The sequence below is a fragment of the Gymnogyps californianus genome, chromosome 28, assembly GCF_018139145.2.
Source record: "Gymnogyps californianus isolate 813 chromosome 28, ASM1813914v2, whole genome shotgun sequence".
In the NCBI taxonomy this organism is placed as follows: Eukaryota; Metazoa; Chordata; class Aves; order Accipitriformes; family Cathartidae; genus Gymnogyps; species Gymnogyps californianus.
Window position 1 is genome coordinate 5158978 of NC_059498.1, and position 14483 is coordinate 5173460.

The window sequence follows — 14483 nt, forward strand, 5'->3', positions numbered from 1 at the left end:
CAAAAGTGATGTTGATTTCAGAACTTTACGTAATTTATTTTAGTAGGGCTTTTTTTTTTTTTTTTTAAATATGTTTCCCTTTTCACAGTTTCTCTTAAGCTTTTTGGACAAGGACGTTGGGATACTGTATTCCTGCTCCACAGGTTTTCTTTAGTTCAGTTGGAGTGAGGTATGACATGGATTAGAAAGGGAGTCCCTTACATGTAGGGACCCGCTAGTTTGGGAATAGAGTCACAAGAGAATGAGAATCGGACAGCAGAGAGGAAATCAAGTATCTCAAGTCAGCCAAGCATCTTTTCTCTTTCTGTAGGAGAGCTGGTTTTAGTGGCTTTTCATGGTATGATTTTAAGTTGGGGATCATATCAAATGCTGCTCTTCAGATTGCTTTTCAGAATTCCTAGAGTTGTTAGGAGAGGGGAATTAAGTGAGATCATAAATGTGGTGTTTCTGACTGGTTGATTGTAAGAGTGAGAAGAGAAGTTTGAATGAGACAATGGTGTTTCAGTTGCATTGTTAAGAAAATGCTGATAGCACTGTATGTACCATGTGAAGCTCTATCCCATAAATGTAATGTGCGTAAAATTATGGGATGATTTCTAGGGGTCGTAGTCATACTTTTGGCAAATCTAAGTTTTACAGTTGTAGGATAGGAAACTTTGAATTGTAGGCATGTCACTGTTTCATAATCCTGGGAGGCAATGAGGGGGAAATGACAAGTTTAGTGCAGGGATGGTGGGCTGGAATGCCAAATGTATCTGTTTTAACCAGTGAGTAGCTGTTATTTTTTCAGGTTTGTATTTCTCTTCAACTAAAACTAAATATAGCAGCATTATGCAATCTAGGAACTTGTTGCCCCCTTCAATGAAGACAGAGGCCGAAGGCAATGTACTGTAAGTTCTCTTTTCCTTAAAATTCCTGCTCTTCTGTGCTGCTTTTTAAATTAAATCCCACCAAACTATACATCCAGAGATCCTCATAGGCAGATGTCGGACTTACTGTTCTGCTTGGTAATGAACTGGGGTTTTGTGGCTAATGGGATTAATTTTTTTTCAAGATAGCAGAAATGGTGGAAATTCTTCCTAGCGTTACTTCCTCAAGGTTAATGCTGTTAAGCACTGTGTTTTGAAACACCATGTCCTCTGTTGAGAATTAGCTCCTTAGTTGATGTTTTTCACCATTTTCTACCACCTAATCATTAATGTTGTTTTTTCATAACAAGCATAGGAAACTTAGGAACCAGAAAGGGCAATTTTGGCCCAACAAACCTACTCATTTTTGACTGAGCTGAAACCCCTTCCAGCATTTCTGAAAAATAAACCAATGTTTTTTAAATGTTTTCTCTATAATATTTATATACACCCTCTTACCTTCTAGAAGAAAAAGCCAGTTATGAAAGTGAATTTACACTCATGATTATGACTGTTGTATTTACTGTGGCTGGTCCGCCCCGGAGGTTCTATGCATTCCACGTCACATTTGCAACCTACATTTCTGTTGTGCCACTATTTTATGGTCAGGCCTGTTATTAAATGATTTTTAAATGCTAAAAAATTCTTGGTAAATCAATTGTATTCCAGTTTTGCAAAATGATTTTCTTCTCAATAAATTTACAGTATTAGGCTGCTATTCAGAATTCTAAAATCTGGGACAGTTTTTTCCTGTTACTTAGTTCATAGCAATGATTACACCTTGTATTTTTTCCTTCCGAGACTTATGAACTTCCTTTCTGTGGAAGAAGATTAAACTATCTAACCCACTTAACAGTCTGTCATAATGTGACATGATGTCAACAGATTCTCCTCATTATCTGGGACAAACATACCGAAAGCTGACATACTGGTCTAAAAGTGTTGCAATGTGATATCTTATAAAGTACATATTTCAGCAAGAAAAGGAAAATGAGCATTAGAAAAGGCAGGAAATTCAAGGTTGAGATTTGCTGTGGCTTCTCACTTCTGCTTAAATTTGCATCGCTATGCACACCTTCCACAGAGTTTGTGCAACACTAAGGAATGTATTCAAGTGTGTTTACTACTTCCTGCTTATGTTGACAAACTAAGCGTAATGTTTTGTATCAGCTTTACTGTATTTAGTAAGCTAAGGGGTTGGTTTGTGTTGCTAAAATGCTTCCTTCAAGAAGAGCAAAGACAAATTATGCCAACTTTGGGTTTGGTTTGAATGTTTCTGGAAAGTGGGACTAAATTTTTTTTTTTTTCCCCTTTCTTCCCCAAAACATCCTACAGCCAAAGGCAAAGTTTTACTGAATTTTTAACATTGCATTTTTAAGGGGGGAAGTTCAACAGAATTAACACACAATCGGGAGGTCAGTATTCTAAGACGAGCAGTTTGAAGGACAGCATCTTTTCTGGAGAAGTTTAAACTGCTAGTCCACTGGACAGTGCCGTATCCTTACTAAAGGCATTAGCTGTGGGAGCTTGTTTGTTCAGTGTATTGTCTCGGACTAACTTACCTTTCTGGATAAAGGTGTGTACTTAGATGGCCTAATTTGTATTGCTGCACGCATCAAAAGTTACTGTCACCCACCTTGTATTCCCAACCAAATCTTAAATTATGGACTTCTGAAAGAGTCCTTTAAGCTGAATTTAGGCTTTTATCACTGGGAAATTAGTTCGTATCTCAACAATGCAGTCCATCTGGATGTTTTTGTCTTTGCCCTGTTGTGTCTCTTAGGCGTGTAACAGCCGTTTGCAATTTATTGAAGAGAGGAGGAGGTAGAGCTCAGGGTATGCAGTTTAAAAGCCAGTGCTTCCCTTTGACAGTTTTAGTCAGTTTTAGCCAGGTAAGTGACAGACCAAGCTTACCTCTGCACTGAAAAGATTAGTATTTTTGTAATATATTTAATTTGTTGCCTCTTTCGTTGCATTATAATGACCAATGGTGTGACCGTCAGTGGGGTTGAGTGCCATTTTTTTAGGAGTTTGAGAGACATGCTGTTGTGCAGGGCTGTTTCTATTTGTGCAAAGATAGTGTTGTGTTGTGTTGACACTTTTTGGTTTGGTTATTACTTGCAGAGTACGTAGGTAATGTGCCTTTGAGAATATGATAAAACAGTATGCAACTTGCAGTGAGGCAGTCAAGAACACTAATAATGTCAAACTTTTTTCACTCTTGGGACTGGAGCTCAGGGTTGTCAAATGTTTAAATGATTATTTTATGGTTTCGTATTTCTATTGACTAACAGTATTTTCAAAAAACAAATATAATGTATAGCTCAACAAGACTTTTTTTACCCGCTAGTAAGGAACATCTCACTTGTAAATAGAAGATGGATCAAGTTTCTGGTTTTAGTGTTGGTTTTAGTCTTTAAACCTGGGAGACATGGCTACCTGAGAGATGATGGAGGTGAATTAAATAAACATTTGCCCATTTTCATGACAAAATGAACTGGCAGTTTTTCCAGCCTATTATGTACTACACTGTGATTAAGATATCATAGAACCACAGAATCTCTCAAGTTGGAAGGGACCCGTAAGGACCATCGAGTCCAACTCCCTACTCCTCACAGGACTACCTAAAACTAAACCATTTGACTAAGCGTTGTCGAGACGCTCCTTGAACTCTGACAGGTTTGGTGCCCTGACCACTTCCCTGGGGAGCCTGTTCCAGTGACCGACCACCCTCTCAGTGAAGAACCTTTTCCTCATGTCCAGTGTGAGTGATTCTTCATGGAAAACATCACTTTATTCTTATAGATCTGCTTCTGAACTTTGAGCTTTGCTGTTTTTCAGGAGTGACTATAAAAGTTCTCCAGATCTCTGTCCTTACAGTCGGATGATGTTGTGTTTTTTTTTTTTAATGGGCATAATTTTGTGTGTGTGTGGTTTTTTTGATTGACATAATGTGTACTGCTGAGCAGAAGACTACTGTAGAGTTTGAGCTTGGATGTGATCTTCTGCATCCTGGTTAGAAAAGTGCAGAATGGAGGTATGTGTACTTGTTAGAACCAATAGCCACATGTCTTTGAAGGATGATATTTTTATCTTAAAGACAGTGAGACTGGCAGTACATATTCTACTGAGTAATTATAGATAACCTTATCATGCACTACTTCAACAATTTGGAATTGCCATTTGACTTTTCAGAAATTAACTTCATTAGCTACAACCTCACCAGTTCGGAACTGATAAATACCATACCTCTCTAGACTATATAGTAAATCTTCAAGTATTTCAAAAGTAGAAGAAAGGTACTTTGAAAATTAATGACTATAACATAGTTTCGCTCTTCTACAGTTTAAATTTGAAAGCAGAAGTGTCACACTGCAAGTTTTGACATGGGCATTAAGATTTAAACAGTCTTTCATAGCACATCATTTGCCAGCTTCCATCAAATGAATTTGCCTTGTACCATAATAGTTATTTTACTTGTGTCTTGAAAACATTTTTGTAGTATTTCACCATTTGTTTTCTTTTGTAGAATGCTCTTTCCTATCAATTCACAGGGAGTGTTCTCTTCAAAGGGTGCGGGTGGGGAAGAGGGAACACTTGGTTTCCCAGGGCTCATGTGCATGCGAATGAAACTTGGTAATTTTTTGTGGAAATTTTAGGGTGTTCAAAACTGGAATTAAACTCAGATTAGTGACTTTCACTGTTTTAGCAGACAGAAGGCAGTTTTTGAAGTAATCCGGCACTAGTAAGTGGTATTGTCTTGCTGGCCTTGAAAGGTATAAATTAATTAATTCTTACATTTTTATTTTAGCACATTGATCGTGCTAAAAATAAATTGCATAATGTATTATACAGATATTGGAGACATGGCAGAAGAATTAAAATCCGCCCTTACAGAGAGAGAAATTCAAAAGAAAGGCAAGCATTTGCATTTCCTATAGACACTAGGAAAAAAGTCTACCTTAGGGTTCACAGATGTCCTTAATAAAGATTTTTATCCTGGCAGCAACAAGATAATGTTGCAGGTTTTAAGCTTCTAATATAATTCTGAATAAGAAATGAGACTTACATTAATTTCATTACTGCTTTCCGACCCACCAAGATAACTTCTGCCTGAGTTGACCCGTTCAAATTTCTTCTAATGCCCAAGAAGTTGTTTGTCGTGGATCGCAGGGAGTGCCCTCTGATCTCGGAAATAATCAGGGCTTTTTTTGGGCAATGCCACATTCTTCTGTCTTGTTAGCTGTGCCTTTTTAAATGAGGATAAAGATTTGAGAGGGATTTAGTGGTTTGGGGTTTGCGTATTTTTTTTTTTTTATTAATCTCCATTTTTAAAATGGCCTGTCCGTGTATTTTTTTGAAATAAATCCTCTTGCTTTCGTGATCTGTTGCTGCTTTTACAGATTGGAATTAGCAAATATCTTCTGATGAAATGTCTTTGAATGTTGGGAATAGCTGCCTTTGTACTGAGTCATGGCGTACATATATGTACAGAGTGGATATATTTTGCAATGTAGGCCATCTCTTTGTGTACTGAGAACTTATGTACACAAGCAGTGTAGTCAAAGGAGGCTCCCCAAGAACAGCAGTTGGTCTAGATGTTTGCAGTCTGTCCTTTTATTTCATCATATTGCTAAATATTTCTTTCACCCATGTCTTACTGATCCCTCTAACGTAACATGAAAATGGGTATGTGTGATACGTGCTTGCATTTATAATTCTTACGCTGTTTTCCATGGTCTAAGGCTCTTCACCACGTACTGCAGCATAAGAGCCTTATAGTGCGCAGTTTAAACACATTTGAAAGTGAGAAATTATATGAAATTTTCCACCAAAAAGGAAACACAGCTTTTGTATGAATTCCCTTTCCTGAAAAACCTGCCAAACTCCTGGGCAGAGTGTGGAAGCAGACTAGAAGTCCCCTGTTGAAGTGATCTATTAATTATTATCTTTCACTTGGAGAACTCTGAACGGGATCATTACTGTTTATTTTAATCAACCTGTACAGCAGTAGCATCATTCCCTTAGATATTTTTAATCTTGTTTCTGTACAGAGGAGAAATTTGTAGTAACACTGATGCTGATCAGTTGAGGATGTCTTTCCAAGAAACTACACATCTGACTTTTCCTGAACTAGGTGTCTGGTTTCCCAAAAGGTCATTGAAGCCTTTTAAGCTGAATTGACCAGTTACAGAGTCTTGGCTTAAAGGTTAGTAGGGGAATACCCCTTCCCTTTCAGGGACAGTAGGATTGATTGATTTTTCTGATATGCCGCTGAACTAATGTGCTGTCCCAGGATAAGAAGAGGCATCGAGGGCAAGAATGAAAATCTAAGTTTAAAGATAGGCATGCACGTAGTCTGTTGAGAGTTAATGCTGTTAAAATGATTACCCCTAAAGAGAAGCCAGTTATTCATCCTGCTGGACAGGTATACCAAGTTCGTTAGAAGTACAGGAATAAATCATGGTATGTCACTGAGTAATACAGAAGGCTGCTGCTTTGGGGGGATTTTTTTTGTTCATGTATCACTTAAAAACAGAAGAAATATAAAGGTTTGATGGGAATTACTGTCTGTAGGAAAGCAGGAGGTTCTTCAGGTGAGCTGCAGGAGAATTGCATTTTCTTCCTGGTTTAAAGTGGAAGGTATAGGAATGAAACCATCATAAGAGCAGAGATTTTGTTTCTCCTTGCTGTTTGCCATGGTCCAGCTGGAAAAAATGGCTAGCAGGCAGTGTTCAGAAAGCCACTTGGGTGTTTCCAGACACATGCAGGCTGTCTCAGGGTTTTTTCCCCTAACACAACTGCAATTTGAAAACCAAACATAATTTGTTAAAATAGAAGTTTTAAGAAGTGCTGCTTCACTCTGGCTGACTTGCTGCTAATGTTGAGGTTGCAGCCCTCATGCTGAGAGGGATTTGGTGATGTTGCACCTTTCATTCTTCAACCTGTAATTCCAAAATCAGTTGTGGAAAGATTTTGGAGATATGTTCTGTGTGTGATTTGGGGGGGGGGGGGTGGGGGTGGTGTTTTTTTGTTGTGGTTTGTTTTTTTTTTTTTTAATGCAGCAATAACTAATTAGTAAAATTTCTTGAGTAGCTTGGGAAGGTTGTGAAAATGAGTTGTTGCTCCATTCAAAAGTCGTAACGTAGCATGTTTCTCAGAAGTGCATAGTAATGCTTTTTCCCTACATGAAAACATAACACATTGTTATTGTGTTGCATAACACGTTAAAAGAAGGGGGAAGGATGGGCATATAGACAGCTAAAATTCTCCGACTTTCTGCTTTCTTCTGAACCCCCATTGGAGTTAAAGCGTTTGGATTTCTAATGAGAGCCGATACTAACAAGAAGTAAAAGGAATTAACAAAGTGAAGTCAGGAGAAAGCTGCAGCATAGACCTCAAGTAGCCAAACTGCTGACAGCCCCCTGCCACCGGTAACATTGACCTGAAAAAAAATAGTGAGGATCTCTAGTTGTTGCTTGTATCGGATTTCTTGCTTACAAAGCGAGACAAAAAGTGAGTGTGTTATGGCTAAGTGCTGTTTCTGTTTACAGTCTCAATTTTGCAATTTCATTTTCAGATTGCCTCAACTCTGTTTTGCCTGTAGTCTGAGAATAATAATCAAGGGGCAGCTGATAGTGGAACGTAGCTTTGTCCTTCTCAGTCATTGACTTGTGCTGCTACCGTGTGCTGCACGTTCAAGAGGGATATGTGAGTTAAAAACTATGGGATGTTGTGTTCATGTCTGTGAATTGTGAGCTGCAAAATAATTCTGCAACTGTGCATTGGCACGTCTGAGAGCTTGCAAAACGAAAGACTGAGCATATTGCAAAATAGTTTCCAGTTTTGCTTTTCGAACAGGAATTCAGCCTGCCTTCTTCCCTGAGTAACTCGATGCAGGGCAATGAATTGAAGTGTTGTTTGCGTACTTTCCCTATGAAATATTGGTATGCTTTCATCTCCATGCTTAAAACTCTCAGCCTCCCTCCTGCACCCTGTGAGAATTACTTAATACTTCTCCCAGGAAGACAGCTTTCTCAATAAGCTTTGATAAAACTAGGAAGTTTATTAGAAAAGAACTGTTGTAAAAGAGAACTTACTATTTAAGGGTTTCCAGTGGTGGTTACTTGTGTGTCTACTTGAGCAGCCCATGTGATTAAATTTAGTGTATTACTGTCAGATGAGTCAGTATCCCTGTTCTGCAGATGTGGAACTGAGAGACCTGCCTGACATCATGTAAGCGAGTGACAGCTGGGGTCAGAGCACTCTGTTATTTCTGATCCGGACTACTGCCCTAACCACAGGATCGCCATTTCCCTTTTCAGTTCTTTTTAGATTTCCTACATAATTTCCTCTCAAGTATTTTCAGACAGTGGATAGCGTATATTATAATAAAGGAGATAAGAATCAGTCGCCTCTTACTTTGTGGTTACATTGAAGCTACCATGTACAGGCAAAAAGCCGTGAACGCAAAAAATAGCAATTGGGAATTCTTACTCATCTCACGATGTGTTTCTGATTGCTTAAGCTAAGCAGGGAACAGAACGTAGCCACTGTTTCAACTGGAGACGTCTCAGAGTAATGATACACAAAATTAGTTCAGACTGAAAATGATTCCTTCCAAGACAGCCCAAGCATGAAGGTGTCAGCTTTCTGTTAAGCCTTAAATATCATTAATAGTCCAAAGGTCTTCTGACACTTAAAATTAAAGCCTGCGTCCTGTTGAAACTCTGGTTTGGTAACTGTGCTCTGATTCTTATGTAACCCCTGTGATTTCAGCAGGTTAAGGTATCCTGCACCTCCCTTTCACAGAACAGTTTCTGGAGGGCGCTAAAAGGAAATGCATCGTATGTCAACAGAGAGGTTGAATTTGCTATTAGCTGCACGATGACCTAGTTCCCAGGGGCCAGGAGAACCAGTGCATTGAGAAATGAGAGCGTCAAGGAAGCACGTTATCTAACTGTCCATTCTAGTTGCAGGTTTGTCATGGAAAATGATTCATCAGCCGTCACCAAGGAAACCAGGGAGTGTGTCAGAATGTACTAGTTTACCTAGAGTTAGAGTTATCATAGAATGGTTTGGGTCAGAGGGACCTTAAAGATCCTCTGGTTCCAACAAATCATATCTTTAGTAATTTAGAGTTGTTAATTCATAGGAAAATTGCTACTTGGCCTGAAATGTTGTCTTGTGTTCTGTGAGAATTTCAGCTTTTTGTTACTCCCAGAAGACAACTGGATTTTATTATACACTGTCTCATGGATTTTAATTTACTCATTTTAGGCATATATTTTCATTGATTACAGTAATCAATCCACTCTGCCTACTGTTTAAAAAACAGAAATAATGTTAGATTGTCACAGAAGATAAATTCAGTGGTTTAATTTAAGGCAATGTAACTTGGGATACGTTATGTTGCTGTCATAGCTCTTGGCTTTTCCCATCCCACAGAGAAATCATTCCCCAGGGGGTTGCGATTTCATCTATGTCCTTTCTGTTGAGGAGGAGACAGAGCTGCAGGAGGAACAGTTTGTGGAGGATTAGCCAGGAGATGGCAGTGGAGCGGATCGCTGCCTGCTTCTCGAAGAAGCAAATGAAGTGGATGAAGGAAGGCAGCTTGCTCCTCTGACGGTATCGATGTTGGAATCTGTGCATGAAGTAACTTGCTGAATTAGAAAACGTTTCCAATTTGCAGCTTGTTTAATTGCTAATGTCCCCGATCCCTCAAATTTTCACATTGCTGAAGTTGTGTTTCCCTAACTAGAGCCACTGAACGCTGTAAGTCCGTGTTGCAGTGACTCTTCATTGTTGCTCTTGCCAGCAGAACCGTCTGAGCTCGTTTATGAATTGCACTGAGACACAGCCTGGAGAGTTTTGTTCTCGAGTGTTTTCTAAATATGCTCAGCAACTTGAGGCTGCAGCGAGAGATTTGTCACCTCTGTCAGTCTCTTTAGAAACCGTTGTGATGATTGGTGTCAGTTGTTATATTGGATAACTGGCAAGGAGTAGGAGGATTTTTAGGCTTGGTTTATGACAAAGCAGACAGAGATTGAACTGACTTCCATGTGAAGGAATAGGATTTCCAGCTGACTGAGTGCAATGTGTTTTACAAAGTGGGCTGCAGTTATTGAGAGCATCATCTTGCTCTGCTCACCAGCACGGTGGTGTGAGAGCAGCCGATGCCGCTGACCTGCAGCGTGTGGAGACAGTCGGCATGATCCGTGCATCTCTTGTGCCGCTTCAGCAGAAGCTTATCCCACCTGATAAAGCGCTCTCTCTTGTTGCCTATGTTTCCCAACTTCTACATGTTGTATGGAACAGAACTACTTTGTCTCCTGATGAGTGGTGACCTGACCACTCCTCTAGTGAGTCCTTGTTTCTTCATTAGTGACTTCTGGCATTAAATAAAAAACTGAAGCCCATGTCAACAGGAGAAGCTTAGGGAGACCTCAGCTCAGACTGGTGTAGCCCGCACTGAGCAAAGTTGTCCACTTTCTTTGTCAAGTGTCCCGACTGCTGCGCGGGGGGGGGACTCGCAGAAAAGATGCGTGGGAAGGTCACCCCACGTGGTGAAATGAAATGAATGGAGTTTGCTGTCTTCTTGCTTGTTAGTTCTTGAGGTTTTTCCTGATATTGACCATATAAATATTATTCAGCCACCAAAAATTTATTGCTATAAAAGAAATACTGTTTGTTAGAGAATGCTGTGTTGAGGAGATGGCACGAGGTGACTAGCTGCAATTAAGTTTCCTTATCCATGTGCCTTGAAGACTGAGCAACAGGGATTAGCTCCCCTTGTGAGTAAAGGAATGCCTCAGTTTTACTCAGAGCTTCCCCAAAATACATACTGCAGACCACGGGTGCCAGTGCAAGGAGGTGTGACGCAGGCGGCCAGGTTGATTTCATGGTGGCTACTGAACTAGTCTTAACCAAACTTCTTTTGTGTGCTGCAGGATGGAAATAAAGCAAGGGGGGGGACACGGGACAGACAGACAGCTAGCTACGTGGACGTTGTGGGCTTAAGGTTGCTTATGTGCTGATGCAGTCGCTTGTTGGTGAAAAAACAGGAGGACAGACTTGGAGGGAAGTGTGCATCAGTGTGTTTCTTGTAGCGCGGGGATGTCACACCCATTGTGGGGAATCTGTGTGTTCCTAAGAGGGTTGCCTGTCTATTCAGGGGTTGCCAGGAGCCAGGTCAGCCCAATGCAGAAAGCGCTGTCCTCACTTGCTCTCCGGGGATCTTAACAGTGGAAAATCACTGGGATACAGGATCACCCTTGCCAAACTCCTCCGTCTGTGATGTTTCTGGAATGATCTTTGCCCCGCTGCCTTTCAGTGGGAAGGAGACAGAAGGCAGTGGAGAATTTGCCCTTTTGAGTTTCCCACTTGCCTTATACCCACTGACAAATCGCTTGGACGCCGTCTCCTCTGTTAATAGGAGCTGGTGTAACTCCAAAGGGGGGGCAACGCGAAAGGAGAAACAGCAAAACCCACGCTGTGCAGAGGAAACAGGGTGTGCTCGGCATCAAAAAGCCAGAATGTCTCAGACTAAATAGATGATTAAAATATTTCCTTGATAACCAGGGTTGTTTCTCAGGAGAGGCCGGTGGCTGCAGGCAGCTATCAGTATGTAAAGGTCAGTGTCCTTTAGCAACTGGGAGCAAGGGCTGTTGAGAAAGGTCTGGGAATAGCAACGGTTTGGCTGCAGAAATGCTCGGAGCTCTGTTCTTGGCTGGGGCTGGAACTAAATTTTGCCGAAATGGGGAAACTTTAGAGCTTTGGGGGCTATGGCTTCAGCACCGGGGCAACGTGGCGTTCCCCGGAGCAGCCGGCACAGGGGCGGACGGCCCTCGTCCAGCCTGCGTAGGGAGCAGAAAACTGTGTTTTTTCCAGACCTTTTGAATTTCATATGCATCCTTCCATTCTTAGACATTTTTAATTAAAAAGCAACGCAAAACCCAAACTCTGGTGGTTTATTTAACTGCATGTTTTTAAGGCCCTGCTCCTGCGTCCCCTCCCTGCCCACACCCTCTGCCTCCAGCCTTTGAACAAGCTGGCCTTATTTTTTTTTTTTTATCACAGGCGACTCCAGTACAAATTAGATGTCCTGCAAAACCAAAGATACCACTTAAACACCACTCCGGAGCCGAGGAGGGTATTTTGGGGTGTGGACACGTTTGCTGGGCCTGCCCTGCTTGTGTGCCTGGCCGGGTACCCTGCAATTCCGTGTCCCGGGGCAGAGCCGGCACCTAAAATTAGCCTCGGCTCCCCGCTTCCCCCCCTCCCCCGGCTGTGGGCAGCAGCTCGGCCCCGGGGACGGTGCCTCTGGGTCCCCGGGGGGGGTGGGGGGGTGACACCCCACCCCCCCCCCCCAGCCGTGTTCTGGGGAGCATTTGTGCATTTTTCTTAGTCGGAGCCTCCGCGCAACCCTTGGTCTTTAGGGGTTGCCCCCTGCGCTCGCCCCTTGTTTTGGGGCAAAATCCCCCCGAAATGGCTCAACTGGCTATTTCTAGGAGGGGTTCTGTGCCTTATTGCCGATTTGGCAACTTCTGGCAGCAAAGCCAGCGCTACCGCGGTGTTAGCGCGGAGGGCGGGGGCAACTGCGCGCTCACCGGCTCCCCCGCCCTGCGGGGTGGGGGCGTGGCTGCGGCGGGCACCGCCCCCTTTGATGCGCGCCGGCGCGGCTCTTATTGGCTGTGCGGGCGGTGACGTGCGGGAACTGCGGTTGTTCCGCGGAGGCGCGCCGCGGCTCCGTTTGCGTCGCTTTAAAGGGGCCGCGCTGGCGGCAGCCCCGGCAGCGGCGCCGGCCCCGCCGCACCGGACCGCGCACCCGCTGCGCCTCGCTCCCGAGCCGCCGGTGCCCGGCCCCGTTCACGGCCGAGACGGCGGGCTAACTGCACACTCACCGGCACCGGGGCGAACCGGGCGCTCCCGGGAGGTTCCGACCCGGTAAGGAGGCTCCGGGGGCTGATCAGGTGTGAGTCTGCACCGAGGCGGCCGGTACCGGGAGGTGCCGACCTGGCAGGAGGCTCCGAGGACCGGTGCACCGGGTGTCGGCACCGGGAGATGCTGATACGCTGCGGCTGGTGCCGGTACCGGGAGGTGCCCACTCTGTGGGGGTTTCCACTGGCTGGGGCCGGTAGCGGGAGGTGCCGATCCGGTAGGACCCTGCGAAGACAGGGGCGGCTGGTACCGGTACCGGAGGGTCCCCACTCGGTTGGAGTCTGGGAGGACCGGTGCGGCTGGTGCCGGTACCGGGAGGTGCCGACCGGGCGGGAGCCTCCAAGCACCGATCGTGCATGAGTCAGCCCCGTTGCGGCTGTCACCGGTACCGGGAGGACCCGAGGAGCGGCTGTGCGTGAGTCGGCACTGGTCCTGCTCACCGGGCAGTGGGCTGGGGTGTGCCGGTACCGGAGCTGGAGCAGCATTGCTGTCAGTACCGGCACCACCGACCGCAGGGAGCTGACACCGGGCTGGCACCGGTGCCGGTGCCCCAGAGAACAAGAGGCCACGGGATGCATGTGCCCAGCGGCAGGTCCAGCACCGGGGATCCGGGATCCAGTTTTGGACTCCCGCAAACCAGCCGCCAATCTGGCACCCACCGCCTGCCAGCCGCAGCGTTTTGGGGCCAAAACCACCTGTTTCAGGGGTTTTTTTTGTTGCAGAGCAGAGAGCTCCGGCCCCGACAGCCGCAGCGGGAGCCCTTGGCTGCGGTAACACCGCGGCTTCCTGGCAGGCGGCAGGAAAAATAAACACCATTAAAAAAAAAAAAAAAAAAAGGAACATCCCCATAACCCGAGGTGACCGGCCGTGGCGTCGCAGCCGGGAAGGGTGAGCCCCGGCGAGGGTGTTCCCGTTCCCGTTCACCCCTTCCCGGGGGGGATCTGAGGTGAAGCAGGAGCCACGGAGCACAAGAAAGGGCGAGGAGGTACCTCGGCGCGTGGAGGGAGTCGGGGCTGGCGGGGACACCCTTCCGAGCTCTGCTGTCCGGTGATTTGTTATTAATTTGCTCATTTGCTTCTGCTTCGGGAGCTGTGTAGACAGCCAGGGATGGGAGCAGGCCAGGTTTTATTCCAGGAGCGGTGAAATTGTCTCATGATCCCAATGACGTGCCTGATGGTGCCGGAGAGGGAGGTTTTCCCCTCCTTTGCTTTTGGGGCAGCGGGACTCTGTCCTCTTGTTTTGCCCTTAATGCTGTCCTGGGGGCGGACAAACGAGTTTGCTAAAGGTCAGCGGTTGGGTTTTGAGTTATAATTAAAAAAACCCAAACATGTTGTACACACCAGAAACATCAAATGATTTTTTAAGGTTAAAAATGTTAAATACAGGCAAGAGCAGAGTACGCTGGGTGATTAAAACCAGCCCAGCGACTGTGCCTGCAATTGGGAAATGCCCCCGTGCCCCCTCGCTCTCGAGGCTCAGCGGTTCCCAGCTCCGAAATCGGGTGCTGATCCCCATCCAAGCTCCCTTGGGTGCGACGGGGGCTCACGTAAGGGCCTGATCCTGCGGCGGAGGGCGGGTGCAGAGCGCTGCTCCTCTCCGTGCAGCTCGTCCTGTGCTGAACGCGTTATGGGATTA